This window comes from Condylostylus longicornis, unplaced genomic scaffold (assembly GCF_029603195.1).
Source record: "Condylostylus longicornis isolate FDR11 unplaced genomic scaffold, ASM2960319v2 ptg000055l, whole genome shotgun sequence".
Lineage (NCBI taxonomy): Eukaryota > Metazoa > Arthropoda > Insecta > Diptera > Dolichopodidae > Condylostylus > Condylostylus longicornis.
The window spans coordinates 14,764,482-14,788,296 of record NW_026578024.1 but is presented as its reverse complement, the minus strand read 5'-3'; the positions used below and the strand labels follow the sequence as shown (position 1 = coordinate 14,788,296).

The 23,815-nt window shown below is 24.9% G+C and overlaps 1 protein-coding gene across 1 annotated transcript in view; it reads right to left on the bottom strand.

Annotated features, from left to right (window-relative positions):
* Nucleotides 1-23,595, bottom strand: part of LOC129612105 (calexcitin-1) — a 137,531-nt gene extending 113,936 nt beyond the window's left edge. The window contains exon 1 of the mRNA XM_055525609.1: nucleotides 23,419-23,595. The gene's annotated coding sequence lies outside the window, so the exon portion shown is untranslated. The remainder of the gene's footprint in view (nucleotides 1-23,418) is intronic.
* Between the last annotated feature and the right edge of the window lie 220 nt (nucleotides 23,596-23,815).

Sequence of the window (23,815 nt, the reverse complement as noted above, 5' to 3'; positions counted from 1 at the left end):
CTTTTATATATGATGCGATAAATATAATCCACGGAGATAATTATGAAATTATTACAATTGTAAAATACTATGCGATATTTCAATAATAAAAATAAAAGGATAATAATAAAATTCAATTATTGTGCAAGAATGTACAAGAATACTTTTATATTCACAGGATCACCAGAAAATCCCCTTAAATTCATGAAATGTTATAAAACAAAAAAATCTTTTTACTATAATACAAGGAAATAAAAATTGCTTTTCCTCTCTTCATTAAATCACAATACACTGAAATTTTTTAAAATGTTCCTGTTTGTATACAAAGTATTTAAGAAAAGAAAATGGAAGAATTTAGAAAGAGTTTAATATCTTGAACAAAGGATTTTTGAACGAAAAAAAGAAGCAACAACATTTTTCGAATATTTCCGGTAAGAATTCATATCGCATAACATTAAAATTCCCATGATTACGGATTATCGTCCGTTCCATATTAATAATCATTGTGAATAAATTTTGAAAGAATTGTTCAAAATTTAAGATTTAATTGTTCAGATTATTCACTGCAACTGTGTTTAATTCGGAGCAAGCTAAAATTGAGTTTTTTCGAGAAGGACTGCGTGATTTAGTGATTACACAAAAATTTCTATATTCAAATCATTTCCTAGAGCATTTTTCGGAGGTTAATTTGAAAAGTTGCTTTTGAATAAAAAAAATTATAAGCAAATTGAACATCAAATGTTAGTTTTAAAATACCATAGTTATTTTGAAAGCAATGAGATTTGGATAATGTGCTCCTATATAATCCAGTTTGTTTTAAAATAATTTTGAATGATAGCTAATTAAAAATTTAAACTTCTATTTCTATTTATTATTGCTAATTAAAAATTTAAACTTTTATTTCTACCAATCTTAAAAACTTTACGGTTGTCTCGTAAATATGCCAACTTGTTCCCATTTATTCAATTAAGTGAATATATTCACGGTTTAACAAATATTAAAGAAAAATTTAAAGTATTAGACAAAATCTCCAACTGCATACAGCATACCTCTACAAATATTCAATAAGAATCGTGACAACAAAAATTTTTATGCAACGTACTCGTATATAGTAGAAAATTTTTCCCACTTAAAGTGTAGCCTTTAGAATTTAACAATGTACCTTCTTTGAAATAAACTTTATTCATAAATTTTCTATGTATCCTTGAACCATATATACTGAAACAAAAACATTAAGGTGAATGTTCAAACTTTAAAACTTTAAAATTTTTCATAAAGAGAAACCTTAATATATCTAAATAATCTACTTTAAACTGCACTTTTAAACATTACAGAATGAAAATCTTTAACTTTAAAATTATAGTTTTTCTACTTACTTTTATCTACGAAAATTTCAACACATTTATCATCAACTTTTATCAAGTTTTTTGATCTAAAAAGTTCCAAACTTCTATTTTTGATAATTGTTTAATAATTGAAAAAATTTTCTTCATTAAATAATATAAGGATGGCTCTTTCTTTCCATTGTTTTCTACAAATTGCTATGAACATCTGACTATTAAAATTGTATTTTGAGGGCTAAAAAAATGTTCAAATACCAATAGTAGCGAGATTTTTAAAAAATTTGCTGAACTTTAATTCACATGCATTTTAAAGTAACTTATTTTAAAGTTTATTTCTTTGTCTAGCTAGTGTCACCGTTGAGCAAAAATACATAAATATCAAGTCTGAGAAATAAATAAAAAATTGGAGGTGAGTTAAAAAATAATTTCACTAAAAGACCACGAGTGGCGTTTGTAAAGTTTATAACCAATAGTTCTAAGCGTTTACATTGAGCGTCATATAAAATTCTTTCAATTAAATGTCATATAAGTGACACAATGAAATTTTTAAAAGCGTCGACAGCAGCAAACAGAGCAACACGAAGAGAAAAAAACCATTACAAAATTTTTAATTCAAAAATTTTGCTTAGAAATCATAATAAACAATTTATTCAAAATTTTCAATCAATTCAAATATTGTTTATACCAAAAATTTAAATTTAAAAATTTATCGGAACAATAGAACCTGATAAAAAACGTGACAGAAAATAATAATGAAAATTCAAATTAATTATTGAGTAGCCTAATTAAAAATTATCAAAATATAGGTTGAATAAAAAATTCTTTGGTAGTTATCGGGGAGCAATTCAATAAAACACTAAAAATATAGGTTTATAATGGAATCTAACATTATTTTAAAATTCCACCAAACCCATTTAGTGATCACGAAAACATTTGCAAAATATTTGTTATCCTAAATAATATCTTTAAAAAGAATGGAAAAAAAATCTTTTTAAATGACGTTCTAATTATTAAAATTTAACATTTTAATTATCAAAGCGAACGGTCAATCTCAATATATTAAAATTAAAAAATTTTATAAAATTTTAAAAACAAATAGAAATTTAACTACACTTTCAATGAACCTTGAAATACCAAACTCATGTAGTATAAATCCAATTAAATTCATAATATAATAAAGAATTCTATAACTCCATGCTAAAATATCATCCTTGATGTATTCATTCGATAGCTTGAAATGAAAAATAGCTAATTTGATTTTAGAACAATGAAAATTTATTTTTGTTGTATGAAAATATTTTCTATATGATAGCCAATTGATCCGTTTTTGTTTTCAACATACAAAACACATCATTATTATAATATAATAACAAAAATTATTAATTTTAAAGGATGCGAGGTGAATTTTTTCCGAAAATTTTATGGTTAAAGGAAAAATTTATACCCAAATGTAATTTAAAACAAAAAATTCTATATAATTTAAATATACCCATCCACTATTTGCCTAATTTTCTGTAAAAATAAAATAAAGACTACATTAGAACTGTAATTTTCTGCAACATTACTCAATTTTATACGAGTATCGAATTTTTTAATTTGTAATTTTCCACAACTTTAACGTAACGCTTAATTTACTTTCACTTTGTGCCGCTTTATTAAACTAAATTTATCTAAAATTAAAAGTTCAGTTCCTATTGAATTTAAAAACAAAGATAAAATTTTATTTTAAATGTTTTTTATGTCCTTTTTTTGAAAAAATAAATTTAACAAAAAAATCCATTATCATTGTCATAATATATTTCAAATTAAATTTAAAAGCCACAACAGTGTTCAATAATTCATTCCTAGACTTTTGTGAATTTAGTCAAAATAAAAATACCTAAAAAATTTTGTTTTTCCATTCATTAGTTTTTCCTATTATTAAGCCGTCAATTTATTTGAATACAAATTCTGAATGTGTAAAGAATGTAGATTTTATTATATTCAAAAAGTAAGTTTTTAAAAAGTGGTTATTCAGTTGACTCTTGTCAGGTCATCGAGTTGTTAATTTTTGTAGCACATGTTTTTCTCCCAAACGACAACTTTTAGTACAAAAAATTTTTTTTCAATTTTTAATTGGTATAATTTAAAATTACATACACCGTATAAATAATAAAGAAATTCTTTAAATTGAACAGTATTGCACTATAATTAAATTTAAAATAAAAAAAAAATGTTTTGAATACATAATGGAATTTCATTTATTTCATATTAATAAAGTATGTAAATAAACCATATAGGCAAATTAAATGTCCCAAATTTTTAAATTAACGTTGCAAATATTTGATATTTTAACTAATTTCTCATTTAACCTAAATTCCAATTTGAAAATTTTATATTAAATTTAATTTTAAAGAGACTTGGTTTTTTTATAGTAGAATTTATAAAAATTACCATAATTGTAGGCATCTTTGTAGTTATTACAATTTCTTGAATTTGTAGAAACTGTTTTGTTATAATTTTATAATGCCACGTATTGCGAATAATTTTATCTTAAATTCAATGTCAAAATCATAATAAATTCACTTGTAAAATAAGTACATACATACTTTGTAATGAACTTTAAAGCGGTTTAAAATTTTAAAAATTGTAGTGTCATTTAAATTTTTTTAAAATCTGTTTAATAAGGTTTAATTCACTTCATCATTGTAGACATATTATGTACATACTTCTTAAACATAAGCTCTTGCATAATAAAATTTATATTCTGTCATATTCTTCTGCAACATACGATATACCAAAAGTTGATGAGTCATAGTAATTATATCACATTTCCAAAATCTGTGTATAAATAAAAATTTCCTAAGAATTTCTACTCCGAATCGAATCTCAAATCTTATCATATTAAACTGTCAAAAACAAATTTTTTCAAAATAAAATCTAGAATCATTTTTTATATTTATAAATTTATGCAAGAAAATAATGAAGTTTTCTAAATAAAATTGCAACCGTATACACAAATTTAAAATATTTTTATATTTTTTTCTCAATATGTTGTGTAATGTGTATGTTGTGCTATGAATAAATTAAAATAAATGTAGTTGAAATAAAAGAATATAGATGGAGTGAAAACATCGATTCTAATATTTCCGAAAAAAAAATTCGATTTTAATTCTTATAAAAATATAAAAAAAAAAACACATGATTTATTTTTAAAACATATGCTTTTATTCCATGTACGTGCATATATGCAAATTTTCCGCTTAATCAAGTAGATAGACTCTCTTGAAAAAAGTTATTTGGATACTAAATTCAAAATATACTAAATAAACAAATTTCAAAGTAATAAAGCAAATTTCAGTGGCTTCAAGCACAAACGACTTAAGTCTGTTTTAGTGATTTCGAGATAAATGCATTTTAAACTTTAAATTAAATTTTGAAAAAAGTTATAAAGTTTTTTGAACCAATTTTTTTTTTGATTGAAAGATAATTAAAAAAGGAAGCGATTAACTCATAATTTGAAGTAAAACAATTAATAGTATTCTCATAATTATGAAAAAAGTGAGATAGGCGGTTATACAAAATTTATAAAAAGCATTTTGCAAAGCATAACTCGAGTTAGGCGATTTGTGAAAAATTACTTTTGTATTTTCGTCAAACTTAAGTCGACTTAAGCTGTTGTTGCAAAACTGAAAATATGGTTTTAGGTGACTTAAGTTATACTAAAAAGGGAAGAAATATATATATTATTTTTACGTTATTTGATTTTTCACTTTTTTTTCAAATCATTGTCATAAAAAACATAAATTGGGGTAAAAAATGAATAAACTTCAAGTAAAAATTATTTCTAAAAGTTTAAAAATAATTTTTTCATTAAATTTAAGAAAGGTGACAGTATCTTTTATTCTCTCTCGGATTCTCCAACTAAATATGGATGAGTATCTGCTAAATCTCCAGTCTTAATCGTTTTGTAAAATTTGTAAACCAACAGATTAAAAAATTGCATCAAGTACTCTAAGTTTTTCTTTTTTGGTACTAATTTTCTCTTCTTCTTCAATTGAATGATTGCATGTCTTGAAAATCTAACTAGTTAACACCTCGTCTTAAAATATAAAAAATCTTTCTATAAACTGTTCTTGTAAAATATTTTTGGAAGTCAATTTTTTGAAATCTGTGGTGCGACTCTTTCCACTTAAGAGAATTTCAAAAAGTAATTCAATTACAAAAAGGCTTCATTGTGCAACGAATCTGACAAAGTTGTTACATTATTGTAAAAATGAGCACATAAAGTAATCTCTAAAATGAGTTTATGAGTTTGGTGTTTGTTATTTTTTTTAACATATGTACTATATAGTCCATATGACTTTCTTACTTGTTCATAATGATACTAAATGCGAATTAATTAAAATTTTTAAATCGAAAACAAAATGAAATCGAGTGTGAGTTATTACAACTACTGTAATGAAAAGTCAAATTTGATAGTGAACTCGAACTCGTATAGAAAATAATAATTAATAATAAGATACTTGTGAAAATTAAATCTTGGAGACGTATTATTAATTACATGTAGAAAATGGTTTGTTCGTCAGTTTTTCTCTAAGTTCTGCCGTAAAAAGTATATAGATCTCCGTAAAAAGTTGTGGCAAAGTAAATTGGTTCGGAATTTGCTCTCCTATCATAGAGTATATAAGTATTTGATTATCAAATAAACAAAGAATATTGTAAGTTTGCTCGACATTTTTATTTTAGCTGTCAGCATTTACTTTTCAATTAAGACTCCATACAAATTGACCACGAGTCAGTTTCGAGCGTTCATGTACTTGAGTGCATTCAGGAAGCCCGGTCGCGAAAGATTAAGCGAATTTTTCTAACCGTTCGGCAAATTGTAAAAGGATTTTTTTTAAAAGAATAAAAGTAGAAAGCCTTTCATATTTTTGTATCTCTACAGATATGTTCACATGCCCAATAGGACTCGAAAACTTGCTTTTGAATGTTGTCAATTTTAAAATTAGGATCATTAATACAGTCACCGCGACCAAAGTCAATTGCGCTTTTCAAAACTGTATTAACTTCGGTTTTCAAAGTAAGATCTGTTGTGTAAATACTGTTTATTTACTATAGGACCAGTTTCGCTAATTTCTATGCTTTAAAACACTTTGAATCCGTTATGTTAGTTTCAAATATATTGCAATACCTCTAACATCCGCCACAATCATCTCAGCTCTCCTAGCAAGTTCCAAAATTTTTAACGTACATTTATTAAGCATGAATAAAGTTTATATTGGATAATTTTTGCATTATTTAACAATTTCCAACATCAGCACATTTAAAAACAATAATAAATAACTGTCTTTGTAAAAAATACTTTCTTCCAAATAACAAAAATATCATAAATATTTGAAAATCGAAGAAATTTAATCTCACGGAAATGAGTAATAAAAAGTATAACAAAATATTGTTATTCCCAGATGTACCAATTTTATTTGTTGAAAACCCTTGCAAATTATAATAATTTGAATTTCCTAACAAAATGTGTTTTACTAGTGTATAATAAAAGTGTTGCTTTGTAATACAATAATTAGAATAAATACTCTTGTCAAACACAAAAATTTGATCTTCCTAATAACATGTGTTTTACAAGGGCGTAATAAAACAACACTTTGTTTAATAATACAATTAGACCACAAAGGCAAAACAATCTACCATCAGGTAGCTAGCCACGTGTCATTTTAACATGGGAACTCCGTCAATTGAAAAAAACATTTGTCGCAGGTAAATCACGAAATGACCTACAAGATTATTTGTTAAATAAAAAAATTCAAATCTTAAACATGGGATATTTGGGTAATTAGAGCATTAATAATGCAGGTAACTTGTGTACATGTTTTATATTTTGGGTTAAAAAATACAATTATTTTCTTATCGCTGAATGAAAGATTTAATTTTAACTATAGTGAACAAGTTTTAAATCATGTACATAAAGTACCTACACTATATATCACATAAAATAATATGTTAAGCGTTATAAAATATTTTTTATTATAAAAAACTAAAAAATATTCTATACTGATCATGTATTATTTTGAACACTAAACGCTTAACTTCGATGTATTGTTCTTATTTGCACGCGTTATAAAAACCTAACTCAACATAAGAAGCCTTATGGAATATAATTGTATTTGCAATAATCGCCTAACTCGAGATGAGTTTAAACAACCAACAATTATTATTTTACACAAATCGCTTATGTCGAGTTAGTATTTAAAAAAACTCAAAATTAATTTTGCAACAAAAGCTTAACTCGAGATAAGCGGTTGTAAAAATTCATACAAATAAAAAAAAATGTCACTAATTTCGATTTGCAACAATAGCCTATCTCGAGATAAGTGGTTTGTCAAAAACATAAAAAAGATGTTTTCTGCTCTTAACTCGATTTAGGCGATTAGTGCAAGTGCACATAGCTACCATTTTGAGTTAGGTCATGTGTGAATTCGACAATAACTCCGGCTACAACAGTCGTAGAACCACCAAATTTTGTGAGCATATGAAACTCAAAACGGAGAATTCGCTGGTAAACATATCTCATTTTTGTCTTATCTCGAGTTAGGCGGTTTGTGTTTGAGGCCACTGATTTGTGTGTTTCAGTCGGTTTTTCTATTCAATTGCACATAATATGGCCGTAGTCACATTGAAAATTTCCGGAGAGAAAATTTTTAATATGATTTGTCATCAATTGTAAAAATTTTTAAAATTGGTCCATACTTTAGTTTTTTTATAAAAATGCACGAAAAAAAAATTTTATGTGGTCAGCATACAACCGACCGGAAGTTGTCTAGTTTAGCAAAAGTTTTGCACAAGATTATGAAAATGTATTTTAAACATTTCTTTCAAATTTTGAAGACGCTAGTAACCTCTTAGTTAACATACCTAGAAAAAAATTATTTTAGCTCTTGGGTTCCCACTTTATGCCGGTATGTTAATTTGAAGATAAATAGTGTTCTTAAAATTTGAAAAAAGCGTCAAAGAAGGAAAAGTACATTTTCATTCTCTTGTTCTACATTTTTGCTAATGGAGACTTTTTTTATATACAATTACATTTCTCGAAAATGTCTAAAATTTTAATAATTTTGTCAAATACATAATATATATTTATATTCTCATTCAATTTTCGTGAATTATATTATTGAATTTCAAATCTTTATATAAAATTTAAATTTTAACGAAAGTTTTCATACACCGTAGTATAGCCCCACATAGGGCGCCAGCAACGTGACTAAAATCAAATATATTTTAGTTATGCTGCAATATCTTAATAAAACTGAAGTTGATTAAGAAAACGAGCTCTTTATGAAAAATTTTCAAATAAATGCATTTATAATTTTAAAATAATTTTGCTCAAGAATTCTGGCTTCGGAATTTAAAATCTTACATAAAATTGAATAAAAATATATATACAAGATTTAAAATTACTGAAAACTCTAGCTTGTGTTGTACATCAGTACACAAAGGGTAAAAAGAACAAAAACACATAAATTCTTATTATTTCATACTTGATATATTATTATGTGTGTATTGTATATCGTTTCAGCGCCATAAATATATTAAGTTTATATAAGAAGTGAACGGCATTTAATTAGTTATAAATTAAATGTTGACTCAAAAATAATTTAGCATAACATATTTGTAAATTCTTTATCATTTCAATAAAATTTTCACCATAAATTTTAATTTAATATTTATTTAAAACAAACAAGATAATTATTAAAATTTAAAAATTTTTAATTGTCCACCTGGGTAAAGAACTACACAATAGATGAAAGAAAAGGTACACAATAGATTTCAAGTATGATTTTATTCGGAAACTTTCTTATATTTTTCCTCCAAGAGAAATCAAATAATTTATTATTTCAAAGCAATGCACACAATAATTATTGTATATTTGAAATTATGAATTGAAAAATTATTGGTCTTTATTTGAAACTATAAGAAATTTTCTTTATTCCGAAATTATTTATGTATGAATTCTTATTCTATAATCAATATTCAATTAAAATTATTAAATCATTGTTGAATTTATGTCAATAAAGAATTCATGAGAACTAGAATTATGTTTTATACACATACATATATGAAGAGAATAACAAAAATTAAAATAAATTATTTTATTTTATTGATCACAAACAAATTCATCAAAATTTAACATACAAGTACATAAATGTATGTGCAAAATATGAGCTGTGTATATGTTCCGAATATTTTATTAGCAATATACTGTATATGTGCCTATTGAAAATTTTAAATAATATATTCGAAACTTTAAATCATTCTCGATAAAATAAACAAAAATTTCCATTACACATTTCCTGAAGGGAAACTAACAAAAATATGAAAACGGAAAAGTAGACTAAATGAAAAAGGAAAAGAAAATAATTTTAAAATTAATATGAAGATCGCTTCAAACCAATTTTATTTACATTGTATAATATCCTTGTATAAACAATATATGAAAAAACTCACATACAGTAGAGTCTTACAAAAAAAAGCAAGTGAATGAGCCCGGTGAATAATGGCATAAATTAATTTAGGAATAAAAACTATTATTTCTTCCCAAAATGCTCTTCATAAAGTGAAATTTTCAAGTCTGCGGTTGAGCAGTTTACGAGATATTCGAATAGTGTAGAATAAGTTGGTATAATTGTTCGAGTCCATAATTAATATTCGGAAAATGAAGTACATATTTGAGTTTTATACAGGTTTATTCGGCTTTCGCTAATGGTTTGACTGTCAAATGATTGATTTAATCAATCGTCTGATATAATTTAATAAGTCTTTTATCAACAGCATTAAAGAACAAATTAAAATGATTCTTTTTTCAATTAAATGTTATTTTGGTCCGAAATTCGACTGTATGTAGAAAATTTATGGTTTTACTTTATCGATACAAATTATAAATCCTTCCTCAACATAATCTACACGTGTATACATATCCACAAATAAATTATATTATAAATACATATAACATGTAAAATATTGCTCACATCTGTTTATGTACTCATATGTGTCCACACAAAATGTATGTATAATGAAAATACGTAATTACACTTCTGCACGAAAGCATACTACAAAGATGAAATTTTAATCACATAATATACAAGTTATTGGTCAGTTTTCATTAATATATCAAACGATACGTGTGTATTCACTTAAATTAAAATTAAATTTTGAATTATATTTTTGGAAATCAGCTTTCGAAATTAATTTCTTTAGCATAATATACTTGAAATTGATTTCTTCTCAATTTAATTATTATTATTAAATTGTTTTTTTTTTTTGAGAGATCACTTTAAGGATTTATAATTTTAGATATAAGATGTGTTTTATTTGAAGGAGATTTTTCAATTTTACAGTAGACAATATTGAATTTTGTCAATAAAATTTTAATTATTTTGTTCGTTTTATTCTTTTAAATTATTTGACCAAATTAAGATTTTTAAATATTCTCTTAATTTCTTATAAGTATCCATAAAATTTCTCAATTTGAAATTATTTAAGATTCTTAAGTTAAGAATAATTGATTTCTTCTTTAAAATGAATTTTAAGGATTTTTAAATTTAATAATAGAAAATTGAAGTCATCAAGTCATCATTAGTTTTAATTACTTTTAAAGCATCAGATGCTTAATAATAATAAAGGTTATCAAATTTGATCGGTTGTCAAATCTACACTGTCGTAAAATTTGTCAATTCAAAACAATATTGCAATGAAAATCAATAAAATTTTGATACTACCTGCTATCATGGAATGAATAAAAAATAAGAAAAATACCATGTGAATTTTGCAGTCATTTAAAATTTGAAAATGTTGTTCTTGTAGAAAAGTTTCTTTGAAATATTTATGTATTGTCATAGTTTTAATTGTCATATGATTGCTATTTATGATTAATATTTTCTATTTTTCGACAGATTAATGTATTTTTAACGTGGATAATTGTTATTTGTAACAAGTAAAATTTTTCTTTAAACTACGATTTGTCGAATTTTTGACTTTTTTTTTTTGGGTTTCATAAGTCATTTAATTTAACTAACTATTACTATTATATTATTACATTTCGCATTCTCTCGTACCAGTAATTACTGCTCTGATTCAAAAAAAATTTTTTTTTGTAGAAAAATAACTCAAAATTATTGTGTTTTCTCAATTCGTAAATGCAATCTTTATTGACAAATTGTCCATTTATTTTTTTTGCTTAATAACGATTCACTCACAGCAGAAATAAAAACAAATCCAATACTTCAATAATAAATTTTTTACTAAAGTAATTAAGCAATGCAGTTATTTTGTGACAGACCTCTCCTATTGATAAAAAAAAACCAATAAATTTTAAAAACATAAAAAAAATATTTATTTTTTTTAATCCATTATTGGAAACAGAGAAAAATTGAATGAAAGAATAAAGTTTTTCTTGTCATAAACAAAAAATTAATTATTCTTCAAGCAGTGTGTGAGGAATACGTTTTTCATATTCACTTTAAATTATTAAATTTTTTAGAATTTGTGAGCTCAAATAATTTATGTCAGTAAGTAAATCAATGTCAAATTGGTGATTACGTTACGTACCAATACTTTAATTTTAAACCTTGACGACACGCATATGCATATACGAGAGGCGGCTGCCAAATGATTTGCATTAAAAATAATAAAATATTCAATTTAAAAATTCCTCACCTATATACTAGAAAATTATATTCTAATACCGTTGTACAGATTATGTAAATTGAAAATAACATGTACGTAATTTAAAAGTAATAAATTTGTTTTTCGAAAGACATTTTAAATATTTGAACAAATGTATAGTTTTAAAATGATATATGCATGCATAAATGTCCTCATTATATTCAATTTAGAAAAAAAATGTTTACATTTGCATATTTTTAAATTTTCTAGTTCATAAACTAGAATAGTTTGAAACGTAAAACTTGTAATATTAAATTCATCTCACGTTTTCAAATTAAACGGTTTTGTAACGAAAAAATATGTAAAAATGTGTAAAAAAAAAAAATCGACCACAAAAGTGTTTCGCGTGCATAAAAAATAAGAAAGGAATATGAAAGGATAATTTTTTTGTCATCTACACACACGTAAATTATGTATATGCATTTGCATTGTAAATCATATTTGCTGCACGAAATGTTAAAGAAAAACATGTATGTACATTGTTCAGGCCAAAATTAATATTATTAAGTTTCTAAGATTTCTATTCGACAAAGTTAAACATGAAGCCATTTGAAATGCATTAGACTATAAGGTTGTCCCCAGTAAACAGTAAAAATATCATTAAGACCATTTAGGAAAATTTGAGTTCCAAGCTTTTACACGACGGCTACCTAAGCCCGATTATTCAAATAACTTACGTTATCAGATTGGGCAGTCCTCTATTCTCCTCTTCATGGCATGGTGAGTTAATGAAAAGAGTTAACCAAATGAGGATTTTCAGCAAGGTTGGAGGACCTTGAGTATGCAGATGATTACTGCCTTTTAGTTTATACTTACACGGAAATGCAGACCAAAATAAATATTCTAGAAAGAGAAGCTACGGGAGTTGTTTTCATAGTCAACACCAAGAAAACTAAATGCCTAAAATTGAACACAATTAATAATAAGTAAGTAAGTAAGTAAGAGAGGGGTGCTCCACTCGTACACCCGCGCAAAGCCCATGCACTAGACCAACAGAAAAAGGCCCATCGGCAAAGTCCAAAAACCAACACTCAACAACCCCCATTCAGTCCGACCCACAAGACCCCCTATCCAAACCAGCCAACCTCCCTAGCGAAGTCCAAAAGCCGCGCAAGAAACACCCCGGAAAAGTCCCCCAGGCCATCGTAAAAATAAGCCCCCAAGACACGCCTTCTCTTCTACATCAGAAACAAACAGGCACAGAGAACATGCTCTAAATACAATTAATAATACGCAAATAATAATATGCGCCTTGAACTGGGCAATAATTAAATTCAGGATGTGCCGAACACAACTACTTGGCCCGCATTTTGGCAGTCGATGGAAAAAACAAGAAATTGAACAAAAATTCTTGACAGCAAGTATAGCATTTGACCAGCTACAGCCTGTATGGAAGTCGTCCCACTTAGCAAAGAGCATCTAGATCAGAATATTCAACGCCTGTGTAAAAATCGGTACTACTAAGCGACTGTGAAACACGGCTGAAAATTAGTAGAAATAGCTGGAACACATGTTATGATTGGATGATTGCTGATACACATGTTACCAGGCAGATTCGAACCCATAGGGTAGAGAAAAAAAAGTGGGTAGAGCCCATGACACGAGGCGGCGCACCCTACTTAAGGGGATCGATCGAATGCGAAATGATAATCAGAAATAGAGTGCGATTCGGAGGATTTTTCAAGCCGTATGTTTCCACCAAGAATAAACAAAGAAGAAAAAGAAAGCTTTCTATGGAAATAAGGGAAATACCACATAAATCACTGCTCTCTAGTTGACGCACAAAATTGCTTTAACTTTATATCAAAGTTAGGGCATTTTTTTTTTTTTTCCTTCTTTACTCCTAGGAGGAGTATAGGGCTAGTGCATGATATCTATCATGCCCTAGTTTCTTATAGTCATAGAGAGTTAGCTAGGTAGGTGACTAGCCTGCCGTAGTTTTATTTATATTAATTATTTGAGGTTATTAATATTTACTGTTTATTTTTCTTAGTTTTTAGTATCGAATATTATGAATATTTGAAAATTACTTGTTTTTTAATATTTATTAGTATTGCATATTAAGTTATATAATATTGAATATAATTTTTTTATAGTGACCTGACCGGGGTTTGAACCCGAGACCCTTCGGTTAAAGGGCCGGTGCCATAACCACTGCACCAATGATCAGATAAAAAGTTAGATAAAAGATAAAAGTTAGGGCATAACATAAGGTTAAAGTTGATCTCTTATTTACACTTATCATTCAAGGTATTTTTTCCTTCTGATTTCTTAGATATTACTGAAATACAAACAATTTCAGGTGCATTTTAAATATATTCATACTTTAATTTAAAAATTTTCACCCATTTCATCTCATATCAAGATCAATTATCTTAATAATGATTTTAATTTAAAATAATCATTTAAATAACATTTAAATATGTACATATAAAATAATTATTATTTTAATACTGATATTAACATTCTACGAGTATGTATTTTACACAATAAGTTCTTAAAAGTGCTCGCAAACTTACATTTTGTTTCAATGAATTCGAATGTATCGAATAATTTTTGAATAACCTTGAGAGATGAACACTGCAGCAAATGCTATGAAATTATAATATAATTTTATTTTTTAAATAAAATTATCTCTTTCTTTATGCATAAATTTTAAATCCAAATGTAATGCACATTTTTTAAATTTAAATTCGTCGTATATTAAATAATAAAAAACAAAGTGCATATAATCCGACTTTAAATAAAATTTTTAAAATCTTTAATACTTTTTATTATATATTATGTGTAAAATTCGTAAATGGTGTTAACAAAAATTCAACAATTTATGTGTTTTCATGTTACATAATATAAAAAACATATAAAATGTAGCCATTTCCAAATGTGTTTCTACAGCTTATGTGTTTCTAAACCTTAACGGAACTACAAGTAAAAACAGCTGATCTTAGCTCAGATGATTTAATAAACAAAAACAATTTCTCACCTCACATACTCAAAAATTCAAAATTTTATTTTATTTTAAAGTTTCTTAATGGAATATAGTAATAATTAAGATTTGCAAAAGTTAGCATGTGGTACTCCTTTTTTTGACAGAAAATCTCAAAAATTATGCAATAATTTGGGAATTTTACTTATTCTAAAAAACAAATTACCGTCTTCGAATCAGTGACTAAAACTTGTATATTAACCAAATAAGCATCCAATATTTCTTCATCAATAATTTTCCATTTCAATAAATTAATTACACAGCAATTATAGAAGTTAATAATTAACTTCTCATTAACTAATTAATTGCTCATTGACTAAGTATATTGCATACCATAAGGGGAATTTTATTAATGCACACCAAATGTTACATGCAGATATTTTAATAGCATTGCAATTCATAGTGTTGGTGAAAACTAAAAAAAAAAATATTTATAACAATTAATTCCTGCCAGTTGGTTTAACTCTCAATCTGCCGTCTCTCGAAATTTCACTTTATTTCATTTATTTGAGGTTCAACTGAAAATATTTAGAATAAAAAAGTTCATATTTAAGTTTATTTTGATGATTCAATAAACTAATCGACAATTGGAATACGAATCACGATTGTAGGATAAACTCGATAACTGCAAGAGTCACTCTACTAAATATATTACAAACACATAATCAACCGGACTTATTGTAAATCTTATATTTTGATTCTGTTTGACAGGGAAACTAGCTCCAAAATGTGAATCGTAATTTTTTTCGAATTTTAAAACAAATGCACAAAGGAAATTCTTACAGTTTTGGTCCATTCATAATAAAAATAAATTTATTAGAATTTGTAAAAATATTAACTTGAAATCACACAATATCATTCGGTTGTATAGGGACCACAAAGAGCTTGTACAGGGACAAAATTTTTTGTCGTATGCAAACAGAAATCAAAATTTTGTCATCAAAATTTTCACTCGAAACCCATCGTTTCCTTAAATTCCAAACGTACTTTTCGTATTCAGTTAAGATTGAAGTATGCATGATTTCACAAATTATCAAAAGAATCCTTCTTTTTATATTGATTCACTTTAGATTCCAGGAAAAGCGATAAAAAAAAGCATTCTAATTGAAATCGTTCAAAAAGAAATTTAAATGTTGAGTTTTTTTCCACTTTCTTTCAATAATCCTTTTTGTTTGCGCTGCATTCAGTTTTCGTAACCAAAAAAAAAAAGCCATTTCTAAAACAATTCAGCAACAACATACTTTTTTGTTTTGTTTTTTTTTTTCAGGTGATTTTTCATTTCAATTCTAAAATTCTTAATTTCTCCATTCCATATTCGTATATTGAGAAGGAATTTCAAATTAAAGTCAAAAGCAATATCAATGAAATAAGCATTTTCCACATAACAAAACTCAGGTATACTTTCCATTCAATCCCGTAGATGTCGTCTTGAATTAATAATACCAACATTATCACTTCAATCAATATTATCATTTAAGGATGCCGTTTCGTTTATTAGATTACTTCTGTTGTATATCGTAACTATACCGTGTTTTGAAGTTGAAATTTCACTTTCCAGTTAAGTACATACAAACACAAGCATAATACGAGTAATGATTATATTTGCATATAAATAAAATGAAATGGTAAAATTTCATTTTATTTTCATGGAAAATTTATATATATACCATTATGTATTTAGGGTAAATATACAATATTGTATTATTGAAATTTAAAATTTAAAGAACGGAAATTAAATGGTTATATAAAGTCGATTTCTAATAGAATCCAACATAACCAATGAAATATAAATTTTACTTGAAATTTAGTTTACCAACAAGGAAAAACAAGGAAATTCCATAAAAGGATATTCGAATTTAAATCATTTAATCATAATTAAATTAGAAAAACTGCAATAACCGCAAAATAAAAGAATAAAAAATATTTTCTCTTCTTTTAATAAAAAATATGTCGGCATACTATTAACATCTGTTCTGAGGCTATTTAATAAATAACAATTTTATATCATATAGTAGTTCTTACTTGGACATTAAATTTCATGTGAGTATATAAAATATGTATAATAAATATACCACATGATTGTGTGCTGCAAACACTTACATGTAACACATACTTTAGTAAAATTAACCTAGTTTCTTCCGATAACTCTTATCTCATGTCTTTTGTATTAAATTCAATAACAGTGAAAAGTTAGAAGTGAAAATCGGAAAATATATCTTTTATATTTTGCCAGATACGTACAAATTATTATAGGAGAATAGACTATTCCATTACAAAAACTATGTACGCCGATATCTGATATAACCTTTGTCTATGATCGTAATTTTTCTCTCATTGCTTCAGCGGGTTTTAAAATTCTAACGTTTCGACGACTTTCTTTTTTATGTCGAAATTTTATGGAATGATTTGAATGTGTTAGGTCATAAGACTCAACTAATCCTATTATAATCATTTAAGAGGATGCAGTACTATTTTAGTTAAGGACACCATAAAGCATAGTGTAGAATTCAAAATAGGGACGGAGGAAGTTAAACTTATTATTATTAAAATTCAGTCTACAGAACAGAACCTCAATTTTGATTTGATAAAGAAAAATACTTTTATTGTTCTCCTATGGGCTGATGTAAATCGATTCTTACCGGAAGGTGACTGCAATTTCCAAACATGTGGATTGGAATCCCTGCTCTCATGTGAATTGGAATCCCTGCTCTCATGAGGATAATTTATTTATATTAACTTAGAAATCGTGAACACATAAGATGTCTGCAATTATATATTACGAAGAGAATTATTAGAAATGCTTACCAAGTGCATTTTTCAATTAAGAATCTAAAGAAGTTTCTGGAATATATAAAGTTGGATAACTCTTATAAAAGTGAAAATATCACAATTAGACTTGTTATTAAAGAATAACACTATAACAAATCCAAATTTACATCAGCAGGTTGCTTGTTATCTATGTTGAAAGAGTATAGCCTTTTCTGAATTATAAACTACGATAAATTTAAATGTCCTTAAACTAACTTTTTTAGAATCAAGTCATTTATAATTCCATTACGTTTTCAAAAATTTTTTTTTTTTGCAAAAATTCAATAAAAAATTAAAATTTTTTTTTATTATTAAATTTAGAGATTTTAACCTTTTAATTCCAAATGTTTGCTCTTTCGACTTACGTTTGTAACGTAATATTTCTATTTGAATATTGAATACTTTAGTGAATCAAGATAATAAATTTCATAATTCTATGAAAATATTTTTAAAAGTTCTTTTTGAAAAAAAAATGCGAATACAACTAGGATCATTTTTTTATTATATTTTCTTTAGAAACAAACTACTTGCGTTTGTAAATCAAGATATAAAAGTACTTTGTATGATATTTACAGTTTAAAGGATTGTCTATAACATTTCAAAAAAAAAAAATCATTTAGAGAACGAAAAGAGTTTCTTAAGTGAAATTATACGAGTTCATATGATGAGATTATTGAAATTTATAAGAAGACTAATAACCTAATGAGAAGACTAATTATTTTTTAATAATTGTGAAAAATGTTTTTAATGAAAAAAAATTTAAAAACAATTTTTATTAAAATAAAATTAAGTATTAGTTTTCTGTAACATTGTAAAAATTCATGTAGCTAGATGTGCGAAATATGCAATAATAAAATTAGATCAAAATATCCTTGTAAAATAACACATTTTCTCTTAAACAGCTGAAAGCACATTTAAAAAAGCGGGGAATGTATTTAAACTTTTGTATTAAAATAATAATTTTTTATTGCATACTTTTAGGGATGTAACAATAATTTAAGCCACTTTACTTTAAACACTATAGTATTTACGGAATCTCAGAAACTCAACAATATAAGTTGCAAAAAAATTTTTTTTTAATATTCTATAATTTCTAGCAGGTTTAAAAAATAAGAAGGAAGGAGTAAAGAGTAACGGTGTAAAAAATTCGTTTTAATTCAAAATTAATCCTTAAAATTTTGTAAAATTTCTTTCTAGCAAAATAGATTTTTACATTCAAACTGGACACCGAAGTTTGACGGACAAACAGGCGGACATTTTTGGCGCTTTCTCTAAAAACTTTTTGTTAAAACAAATGTATTTATGCAAACTGTTGAGGAACACACTTAATGTTTCAATAATTCGCATTCACTATACAAAAGCGACAATATTGAACAATTTTTTGAGTTATCAACTTTCGGTCATAAAGCTATCCAATAACAAACAAGTTCGTGAAAATCTGAGTTAGAATTGAAAAAAATATTCCAAAAATTTTACAAATTGTTTTTTGTAAATTGTCTAAAAAAAAAAAATAAAAATTTAAGGACTCTGGTTAAAAAATTTAAGAACAGAATTCAAATATATTGAGCAGAAATTTGTAAAATGTTGCCTAACCTCAAATTCATTTTAAATATTAATAAATTCTTCTTAAAATTTATTGAAAAAGTTCAGAACATATGCTTGTAGCATGTGTACATTTACCATATATCCTGACATTTTAAAATACATTTTAAAAATTAAAAACTATTTAAAAAAGAATTAATTAAAAAAAAAAAAAAAAAATAGTTTTGGAGTAAGTCAATTAAATAAAATTTTTAAAATATTTTTTTTTTTTTAAATTTCATACAAATGCACCTGGCATCCATTAAAATAACTTTGAAATGAAAACTTTTCTTATACAAATCGAAAAAATTTTATCAATCTAAAATTTACCACAATATTTTTTAGTTCATCAATTGTTACATAAAAATTTAAAATATTATGTATGTTCCCACATTTTTTTAAAACAAAGAAAGTAAAACAAAATTTTTGAAAGTTTTCCTGTACAAATTTTTAAACATTGTATATAAATTCAATGCAAATGCACATTATTGACTGCTCTGTTAAAAAAAAGAATCTGACAAATTCAATACTTCATTACAGTTACGGAAGGAAAGTTTTATTCGTATTATGAGCTTTGTTCCAAACCTTTAAGTTGCTTTTTAATTAGTGCCTGACAATCGCAGATTTAAACAATTTTCAATTTCAAAGAAAAACAAAAATATTGACGATCCATCCAACTTCGTATTAAAGATATTTAAAGCAAAATTATTTAAAATTGTTTGGAATCAAGCACCTGCGCTAAAATCTGGACAAATCAGATACTAAGAAAGTGATAGAATGAAAAGTTAACTACATATGTGCAGGGTATATATCAAATAATGTCAAATATAGAGAGGCTTAAACTTAATTAATTTACAGTAAACAATGTGCAAACGTAGTCACTATTTTTTCTGAAATGTGAAAACTTACTAATAATTTTCAAAACTAGCTAAATCAGCTTCATTAACTTTAATATTTACGCAAATTATTCTTTGCGTTCTGGCAGAGTCTCTTTTTGAGTAAATAGTTTCTCACAAGAAGAAATAATTAAACGTGAGTTCACGTAGTTGTCTGTATTGAAAATCTAATTTTCCGATTTTTTCTTAATATTCAAATAAACAACTTGGTCTTTTAAACAAAAAATATTCTTAAAAAACAAATAAATAAAAAATATTAATTACCAATGTTACCTCTTCTTTTCTCTTAAAATCCTATTTAATTCAACATCTTATAAAATTAATAATATTTTAATTCAACGCTTATTAATGGTATTTTATTTTCAATAGAACTCATTTATTTTCTCTCCGGGGTTGACATTTTAATTATGTTACCCCATAATATAAATTCCTACATCAAACAATGAAACAAATAAATTATGATAGAAATGTCAATATTTTTCATACATAGTATAATATGTACATAATATGTAGATATACAGACATATTTCATTAACATTAAATATTTAGCTAAAAAATTAAATAAAATTGACTAATGGAAGAGAAGAAGTATCTATACAATAATTATTTGTACAAATAATTTTGTTTTTTTTTTAATTTTTTAGTCATGAAATGAAGAAAACAATATTTTACATTCACTCATCATAAATTAAAATATTCTTTAAAGGAAACTTTTATTTATTCTTATTTTAAGAACAAACTTGTACATATGCGAACAAACCAGGCAACTTATCTGAATGATGACATTCTTTATACCATATTGAATAAATCTAAATAAATATTATTTATGGTTTACCGTACAATCCACCAAATTGTAACCCAGATAATTCCAAAAGCCAAAAAGAGCAAAAAAGTAAAAAAAAAAACATTTGTTTTTGAAATTTTGAGAGTTTTTTAACCGAAACTCATGCGCGCGATGAAAATTTCATGTCGAAAACAATTTTTTAACACCATTCACTAGAGAAATTAAAACAATTATTACGACATCTGCATTTATGAATTAAAACACGAAATATCTTGGTATTTGGCGTTTCATTAAGGAAATTAATTTTAATTTGAACCAAATGTAATAAGTTTTTCTCTTCAAATAACTTATTTTCATGTAATTTATGTGTTAGCGAAAATAAAATTTAAAATCATATTAGTTAATTGCAATTCCAATACACAATTTAATTACAAATACTTACATACATTATGCATTTATTAAGTGACCAGGATTATTGCCAAAATCACTGGTTTATTTAAATTGCATTTATCTAGACCCTACCGTATGTTCAAATACATGTGTACAAACAAAATTAATAAATACATCACTATATTACATAACATTTTTATTATGAGAATTTTTTTGAAATATATGTGGACATGTATTTGATATTGCATACTTTTAGGTATTCATTAATATATGGCAAAAATATACCATACGATTTTTTATAGGCATATTCAAATGTACTATAGTTAAATTTATTTATTTAAAAAAAAGTATAAATTATTTAAGTAATTTACAAATCTGAGTAAAAAATTACATTAAAATTTTAAATATAGGTTATGTTTTCATTGTAAATATTGTATATCAAATTTGTATATCAAATTTGATTTAACTCTCAGAGAAATTTTATATTATCTGTATTTACGCCTTCTACTCAATTTTAATATTATTTGAAAAAATCATGTACGTATACCATAAAAATTTAATTATAAAATCAATTACAATTCAATTAAAAAATTTATTTAAGAAAAATGAAGACAAATTTTTTACTTTCAATTATAAATATATTATGCATATATATTTTATAATAAAAATCTACCCAAATCATAAAAAATATTTTATAAATTTTGTTTTTATATCAAAAATTATTTATATAATATAGGTTCTCACTTATATATGAGTACAATCATTTGACCAACAACAATATTAACACATTATTCATAATTTAGTAAAAGAATGTAAAATGAGCAAAAAACAAAACTCTTCAATTTTAATTGGTAAATATTTAAAAAATAAAAAATAAAATCATAAAATTAATGATAAGGTACATAGTACAATAAAAAAAATTTTTTTATGATATTTAATGTTTTAATTTAATGTTTAATGTTTTACATTACAGAAAAAAGTACAAAGAAAAAAAAAACGATTTTCCTGTAATTGACCCAATTTTCTATACTCTATATGTATATACATACGTATAACACATGACTCTATCGACAATGTATACAAATATTAAAATTTGTGTATCAAATCTAGTGATTTCAAAGATTCCCAATTAGTAAACTATTAAAAACTCATACAATTTTTTTTTTTTTCAATATACAATATTCTTGTAATTCATGCTATAATATTACCCTATTACTATCATATACATGTATGTATATGCATGTAATATATCATAGATCCCATATTAAATACATGAAAATTTCTATTTTAATTTAAAATTCAAATTTAATCATATATATGTATGCATGCAAAATATTCTATGCGCTCATTATAACTCATGACTGATTCGAAAACTTTTCCCAATATAACAATATTACATAAATGTATTACTTGTAACTTGCATAATATAACAGTATATGCATACATATATTTAAATTATATGCAAAAAAAAAAAATAAATTTATAAATTTTGTATTCAATGTTCGAATTCAAAATAATTTTTTTTTTTTTTTGAAATTAAGGACAACTTATTTTTTAAGAAATTTGATATTGTATAAGAATTTGTTATATTGTAAATCATATTGTATGTACATCTGGTTTAAGCTTGTATATATATGGTAAATATCATTGATTTTTATATCATCATCATTATTTTATAATCATATTTTTGTGATATACTAATAATACATCCATTATAATATGTTTACATTATAAAACTAATATGGTATTCCAAACAAATATTTGAATAATTCAAAAAGATTTGTTTTTTTTTTTGTGCCTAATATAAAAAAGTTTGTTTTCTTTGATCATTCACTAAAGAAGCAAAAAATAAAATAAGGGAGCAAGACAAAATGTAAAATTGTAAGAAAAAAATTTTCTTATTTTTTCATTTTTTGTTTTTTTTTTGTTAAAACCTACCTCTTCCTTTTAAAAATAAATCTCCTCCAAATTGTACTTATATGGTACTTGCGTTGTTCTTTTTCTCTTTTTGTTCTTTTATTTTAAAAAATTATTAATGTTATATATTTTGTTTTCGTATGTAAGTATGTGCGTCTTTAGTTATTCTTCTTTAAAAGAATTATGAATTTTTTTTTGTTTTTTATCTTAAATAAACTTTTATATTCCTTTTTAAGTTCTCGCACTCAATTTACAATTTTTCTTTTTGCTTGTTTTTGTTCTTATTTTTCTATATTATATAATCGTATATATATATATATATAATAAAGATGCCAAATAATTTTTATACACTTTAATTTGAAGAAGAAAAAAAAGGGAAAATTTCTGAAAAAAAATTAAAAAAAAAACATGTAAAATT